The sequence below is a fragment of the Tupaia chinensis genome, unplaced genomic scaffold (assembly GCF_000334495.1).
Source record: "Tupaia chinensis unplaced genomic scaffold, TupChi_1.0 Scaffold148607_1, whole genome shotgun sequence".
NCBI lineage: Eukaryota > Metazoa > Chordata > Mammalia > Scandentia > Tupaiidae > Tupaia > Tupaia belangeri.
In genome coordinates, this window is record NW_006208456.1 from 2,567,978 (window position 1) to 2,575,688 (window position 7,711).

Sequence of the window (7,711 nt, forward strand, 5' to 3'; positions counted from 1 at the left end):
TTGATTTCCACAGTTCCTTAGGGAATGTAAATTAGCAGGAAACATAGGGAGTTCTGCTTTACCGTTGTTTTGATGGACCCCATGTTGGAAGAAATGCTCTTTTTAAGGATCATATCACACACTGTTCCTGGGCCCAGTGGATCCAGTACCTCTCAGTGAAGCTCATGGTCAGGACCACGTGGCTGTGTCCCACACAGCCTGTGTCATGGGAAGGTCAGTCTGCCAGAGGACAGGGACAAGTGGGCCGTAGGCTGCCCATCAGTCCAGTCCTGCTCTCGTCAACAGGCTTCAGGAGGACACATTCCCAAGGAGGGTGCCTTTGTGGGATCAGCAGGCAGTGCAAATAAATTCTTTATTTTTAGTTTTAATTTTTCTGTAATTATTATTTTTAATTTGACCAGAGAGAGAGAGAGAGAGAGGATGAGAGAGAGAGAGGGAAAGTGAGAAAGCAAGCCAGGTCTGAGACTCAAACCACAGCCAGCCAGGTGGGAGTCTAGTGCCTTAACCACCGTGCCCACTTGCCAGCCCCAACTGGAAATGAATTTTGATTCTGGGTGCAAGAGAGAACCCTGGACATCTCACTACTTCTGAGTCAGGCCATTTGGTTAGAGGCAAAGGGGTCCACAGTCAGTCTCTGAAACTTCTCCTTTGGGGGACTTTGGAAGCACATGCCCACAGCTGCTGGCTTCTCTTCGCAGGAGATTGTACAACTGAGGATGAGACATTTCTTGGGAAGCAAATTACTGTGCCAGGGCAAGAGGATGGGAAAAGTTCTCAGCACTAGTCCTGCCCCGCTCCCCACTCTCCCACCAGGCTCACGCGTCCCCAAGCCTGGGCAGGAGAGGAGGTAAGTTAGCGTGACACTGAGAGGCAGAAGCAGAGCGCAGGTGGAGGAACACAGGAACGGCAGTCTGCATCGCTCAGAGCTCCAGCAGTAACTCTGCCATCCACAGGCTGCCTCGGGGGCATGTGAGCATTTGCTCACTGGCAGAGCAACCTGCACGGTTGGCACTTCCCCACTTTTCCAGAGCAGGAAAGTGTGAGCGTGTGTGTGGGTGGCTGGCAAGCAGACTGAAGGGGTCTTTCACTTGCGGCGATGACACAATAAAAATGAATGGGAAAATAAAAATGTTTCATATTTGCCTTACACTTGATGGTTTTTAAAGCATCTGCCCAGGCATGATCTCATTTCATTCTCATAAGCATTTATAAGTCCTGGTTTACAGATGAGGAAAATGAGCTGCAGAGAAGTTCAGTGACTTCTAACTTGGAAAAACAGTCAGAGAGCAACACCCAGCCAAAGCAAAGAGCCATGAAACAGACATGTGATTCCGCCTTCTCCCTGGCCTTGAAGCTGCAGCCGGCCAGGTGGGGTCTGCAAAAGGCAGCCTTCTTTGTCTTCCCCTGGGTGGTGATCTCTGACTTCCCCCCTCTCTTTCTCTCTCCAGGGAGCACCCACAAAAAATGAAAAAAGATTTTTCTCCCTCTCTGTGTAGGCAGACACCTGTGTGTGCCTCTGTGCTGCGTGTGTCCATATTTCTGGTGTGCAGGTGAGAGAGAGAGGACCCTTCTCTCATTTCCGTTTCAATGTCTGGGGAGGCAGGAAGCTGGAAGGCAAGAGGGTTATTGAAACTAAGCAAGTCTTCCTACGGAAGTTGGAGGCATTTTTATAATCCTCAGACCAGGACAAGGAAAAGAGAGCCCATTCCGAGTGCCAGAGAGAGAGAGAGGATGAGAGAGAGAGAGGGAAAGTGAGAAAGCAAGCCAGGTCTGAGACTCAAACCACAGCCAGCCAGGTGGGAGTCTAGTGCCTTAACCACCGTGCCCACTTGCCAGCCCCAACTGGAAATGAATTTTGATTCTGGGTGCAAGAGAGAACCCTGGACATCTCACTACTTCTGAGTCAGGCCATTTGGTTAGAGGCAAAGGGGTCCACAGTCAGTCTCTGAAACTTCTCCTTTGGGGGACTTTGGAAGCACATGCCCACAGCTGCTGGCTTCTCTTCGCAGGAGATTGTACAACTGAGGATGAGACATTTCTTGGGAAGCAAATTACTGTGCCAGGGCAAGAGGATGGGAAAAGTTCTCAGCACTAGTCCTGCCCCGCTCCCCACTCTCCCACCAGGCTCACGCGTCCCCAAGCCTGGGCAGGAGAGGAGGTAAGTTAGCGTGACACTGAGAGGCAGAAGCAGAGCGCAGGTGGAGGAACACAGGAACGGCAGTCTGCATCGCTCAGAGCTCCAGCAGTAACTCTGCCATCCACAGGCTGCCTCGGGGGCATGTGAGCATTTGCTCACTGGCAGAGCAACCTGCACGGTTGGCACTTCCCCACTTTTCCAGAGCAGGAAAGTGTGAGCGTGTGTGTGGGTGGCTGGCAAGCAGACTGAAGGGGTCTTTCACTTGCGGCGATGACACAATAAAAATGAATGGGAAAATAAAAATGTTTCATATTTGCCTTACACTTGATGGTTTTTAAAGCATCTGCCCAGGCATGATCTCATTTCATTCTCATAAGCATTTATAAGTCCTGGTTTACAGATGAGGAAAATGAGCTGCAGAGAAGTTCAGTGACTTCTAACTTGGAAAAACAGTCAGAGAGCAACACCCAGCCAAAGCAAAGAGCCATGAAACAGACATGTGATTCCGCCTTCTCCCTGGCCTTGAAGCTGCAGCCGGCCAGGTGGGGTCTGCAAAAGGCAGCCTTCTTTGTCTTCCCCTGGGTGGTGATCTCTGACTTCCCCCCTCTCTTTCTCTCTCCAGGGAGCACCCACAAAAAATGAAAAAAGATTTTTCTCCCTCTCTGTGTAGGCAGACACCTGTGTGTGCCTCTGTGCTGCGTGTGTCCATATTTCTGGTGTGCAGGTGAGAGAGAGAGGACCCTTCTCTCATTTCCGTTTCAATGTCTGGGGAGGCAGGAAGCTGGAAGGCAAGAGGGTTATTGAAACTAAGCAAGTCTTCCTACGGAAGTTGGAGGCATTTTTATAATCCTCAGACCAGGACAAGGAAAAGAGAGCCCATTCCGAGTGCCTACCCTGTATCCAACACTTACATTTTAATCCTCAAAATGATTCTATTAGGTTGTTTTTAATCAAGGTGCATGGAGGTTCAGCTAATGTGCCAGCTTCATACATTCAGCGGATCGGAAGCCAAGTCTGTCTGATGCTGAAGTCGGTATTTTTTCCATTCTCTTCCCCAGCAACTCTACTTAGCCCCATCATTGTCCAAGGGACTGGGGCACTTAATGAGGCAGCAGGAAATGAAGCAAGAGGAAGCAACTTCTGAGTGTAAAAGGACACGCTGGGTATGTGTCCCAGCAAGGTGGAAGTGGAATGACACCTGCTCCCCAATTCTCTGCTGAGTCAGGAACCCATATGCGGGGGTCTTCAAAAAGTTCATCGAATTGCATATTATGAAAATAAAAAAACTACATATGGATTTGAAAGTACTTTTTGCTTTCAAATAAACTTGTACTTTAATTCAATTTTCCCACAAGTTTGTTGAAGTCCCTTCAAACTTGCCACATTAAAGGCTAAGGATTTTAATGTTCTTTCTTTGCTTATTTCTCTTTTGCTTTTCCTCAGTTTTCCTAATATTACTTTTGAAGATCCCGGCCTCACTTGGCTGAGCTAAGAGGACCCCAGAGTGAATGGGGGAGAGAGGGAGGGGCAGGGGAATGGCATCCTGGGGTCAAGGGCTAGCAGGGTGCCAATGGAGAGAAAGTAGACATCCCAGGACGAATCCAAGACTCTCGGGCTGCTGTCACCCTCTTACCAGAACCGCACTCCTAAGAGTTCTTTTATTCATGTACCTTGGGAGGCAGGAATTTGTGTGTGTGTGTGTGTGTGTGTGTGTGTGTGTAAAGGGAAGGGGAGCAGTCCTCAAAGGCTAACCCACTTGCAGTTATCTACCAACCTCTAGTTACTCATGGTCCCAGCAGCATTTGGGGCACCCACGGAAGGCCCTGCCTCACAGGCACGCGCTTGGTCCCACTGCAGCCTTCGTCCCACCTCTTGTCCGTACCCTGCGGTACAATCGTCTCCCTCTCCCTTCCAAGCCTGTCTTGCAGCACAGACTCTGGGCCTTGGCCGTACTGCAGTGGCAGAGCCCTGCCGTGTCCATCGCATGTCAGCATCAAGGTGGAAGGCACACCCTGCTGGATGGGGCACTGGGAGCTAACCAGAGAGAGGGCCAGCAGAGAGATGGGTAGGTGGTTGGATGGTAGACTTTTCTGAAAGCCCACCATGTGCCAGGAACTGCGCTGAGGGTTTTATATGCATTGTCTCAACGAATCATCTAACTATAAGAAGTAATTTGCATTGATTCTCAAATTAGTTTATAGGTAGAAGACCTTGTACTTAGATGCTTTATATACTGTTCCTTCTTTTTTTTAGAGAGAGAGATTTTTGCTATAGGGTGTGTGTGCTTGCTGGAGAGAGGGAGAAGTAGAGAGACAGAAAGCAAGAAATCATCATTCAGGGAAGATGGCCGTGCTGCAACCCTTTCTCCTCCATTCCCCTCTTGAGACCTTGGGAACGCACACACATGCACCCGGCATGAGCTTTAAGCCACCAGGTCTGGGTTTCAAACTGTGGTCAACTATGTGGGAGTCCAGTGACATAACCATTACGCCATTTGTTGGTCCCTCCAGTTAGGTTTCTTATTTTTTTTTAAGTAATTATTTATTTAATTTTATTTATTCTTTTTTTTCTTTTGAGAGAGAGGTTTTTGCCATAGGGCGTGTGTGCTCGCCAGACAGAGGGAAAGACAGAGAGATAGAAAGCAAGAAATCACCCCCCAGGGGGGATGGCCACGCCGCAGTCCCTTCTCTGTTCTCCTCTTGGGATCTTGGGCGTGCACGCACACGCCCCTGGCATGAGCAAGAAATCACCCCCCAGGGGGGATGGCCACGCTGCAGTCCCTTCTCCTCTGTTCTCCTCTTGGGATCTTGGGCACGCACGCACACGCCCCTGGCATGAGTTTCAAGCCACCAGGTCCAGGACGCGAACCGCGGTCTACTACATGGGAGTCCAGCAACATAGTCATTATGCTAACTGCTGGTCCCAATTTTATTTATTGTTAATTTGAACAAAGAGAGAGAGAGAAAGAGAGAGAGAGAGACAGAATGAGAAAGCAAGCCACCAGGTCCAGGACTCAAACCGTGGTTGGCCATATGGGAGTGTCCAGTGCCTTAGTCATCACGCCAATTGCTGGTCCCCTCCATTTACTCTTTTCTTTGAGAAGTTTTTGCTACAGGGCGTGTGCGCTCGCCAGACAGAGACAGAGAGATAGAAAGTGAGAAATCATCCCCCGGGGGAATGGCCACACCACAATCCCTTCTCCTCCATTCTCCTCTTGGGATCTTGGGCATGCACGCACACACGCCTGACATGAGTTTAAGCCACCGGGTCCGGGACTCAAACCATGGTCGACTACATGGGAGTTCAGTGACATAGCCATTACGCTAACTGCTGGTCCCTCCGTTTACTCTTAATGATACTCCATTCCTTGTGCACTAGGAGAACAATTATTGCATTGATCCCCAACCCTTGCCTGAGAAGGTACTGTGGGGGCTAGCAGAAATACCAGGATTCTTGGCATCAGCCAGGTGGAGTTCAAGTCAGGGTAGGTTTGTCAATACATGTTTGTCCTTTTTGGGAAAGCAATTTGGAGCTAGGCATCAAGGGGCAGTGGAACTTCACTATTGGGAATCCATCCTAAGGCATACTGATAGGTAACATTCACTATTCCAACTGCTTTAGGTAAATTGTCTTATTTAGTTCCACCAACCTCAGGAGATAGGTACTAGTGTCACCACTGCTATACAGAAGTAAAAACGGAGACACAAGATGTGCCCAAGGTTATGTGTATGAATAGAGTTAAACCCAGATTCCAACCTAGGCTGCCTGGCTCCCAAGTCACAGTCTTCAACCCTACACCTTACTGTAAGGTTTGCACACGAAACTGGCCACCACAATATTAATGATCATTATGAAAATTCTGGAACATATATAAATGTCCAGAAAACAGGGCAATGAGTAAACAAATTTAAGTAACCCTTTTTAGAGCTTACAATACCATAGAGGAAATGCTCATGTTATAATATGAAGTGGAAAAAAGTAGGTTACAAAATTGCACATAAGAATGTAACCACAACTATGCAAAAAGCCCAGGGGAAAAAAAAAAAACCCAGGAGGAATTTGAACAAAATGCTATTAAGAACTGTCTCTCATTGAAGACAACTGTGGTTCATTTAGATGTTTCTCTTTATCCTTTTTAAAATCAATTTTCCAAACTCTGCAATATACATGCATTACCTTAAAGTTAAGATTATTTTAAAAAAATCTGCTATAGGGTGTGTGTGCTCACTGACAGGGTAAGGGGAGAAAACACCCCTCAGGGGGCATGGCCACACCACAATCCTTTCTCCTCCGTCCTCCTTGTGGGAACCTGGGTGCACACACACCCAGTGTGTTTTTCAAGCCACAGGGTCCAGGACTTGAATTGAGTCGTCGGCCACGTGGGATCCAGCTGCCTTAACCACCACGCCACCATTTGGTCCACCTTTAATTATTTTAAAGCTTGAATAAAAATAAATATTTATTGAGTGACTGATGTGATACCTTGGGTCCCTTTTGAAGACTCATCTCCTCTATCGTTACTTGCAGGGGGAACAATGGTGGGATATAGGGGTGACCGCTACCCCTAGCCTGCCTCGGTGGGAGAATTATAGTAAATGAGGTCACATTTCTAAAGGATTGTGTTCTCCTTATAGCCCTAGCGATCCTCACTGAGGAAAAAAAAACTGGCGAAAAAGGAAGCAGCAGGGAGGATGCAGAGAGTAGGAAACATAATGGCAAGACAGAAGGAGGAGGCAGAGGAGATGGCTTGGAGACGAAAGGGGAAGAGATAAAGGAGAGCTGAAACCTCAGAAGGGTCAGGAAGCTGGGAGGTAAGAAAGTGAATGAGTGATGAGGCAAGATAAAGAGAGGGCAGAAAAGAGGGCCAGCTAGAGAGAGACTACATAGCTAGCTGGTAAGAGATTTCATTCTTTTCATCTGCTGAGCTTCCTGCTAAGCTGCAGTGCTTTGCCCCAATGTTACAGAAACTGTTTTCTGCAGTTAAATGCTGCTTATATGTAGCGAAAGTCTTTCCCCTGGCTCCTTGTAACTTGAATCTCTCTCCCGGTTGCCTGGCCATACCCCAGTCCTCAAGGCTCCAACCAAGAAGGACCTCTCTGGACTGGGGTCACCACAATTTGCAAGAAACAAATAGACCTACACAAACTGCAGTTGAACCAGTCACTTCTGGAAGCTTTGGTACCACTGGACTTGAATCAAGACATAAACACCGGGATTAACGCCCAGCTGTCCTGGAGCAGTGTACAAAGACTGCCTAGAGCTTGTGGTTTATAAAACTGAAGTTTTAAAACAAATTTTGGAGCAGTGAGATCTGCAAGGATCATCTTGTGGAATCCAACCACAGAGAGAGAAATGGTACCCAGAGAAAGAAGACTTGACTGAGGCCATTAGCTTGTTGGCATAGGAATCTGCATTTGCACTTAGGAGTAACATTTGTGTTTTTAAAGGGTTGCGATCTTGATCACCCTCATTTCATCCTCATAACATGCATTGGGTTAGGTGACCCAGGAATAAGCTCTAGTTTACAGGCAAAAAGCAGTAGACCAGAGGGGTTGTGAGCAGGTCTCTCGGCCT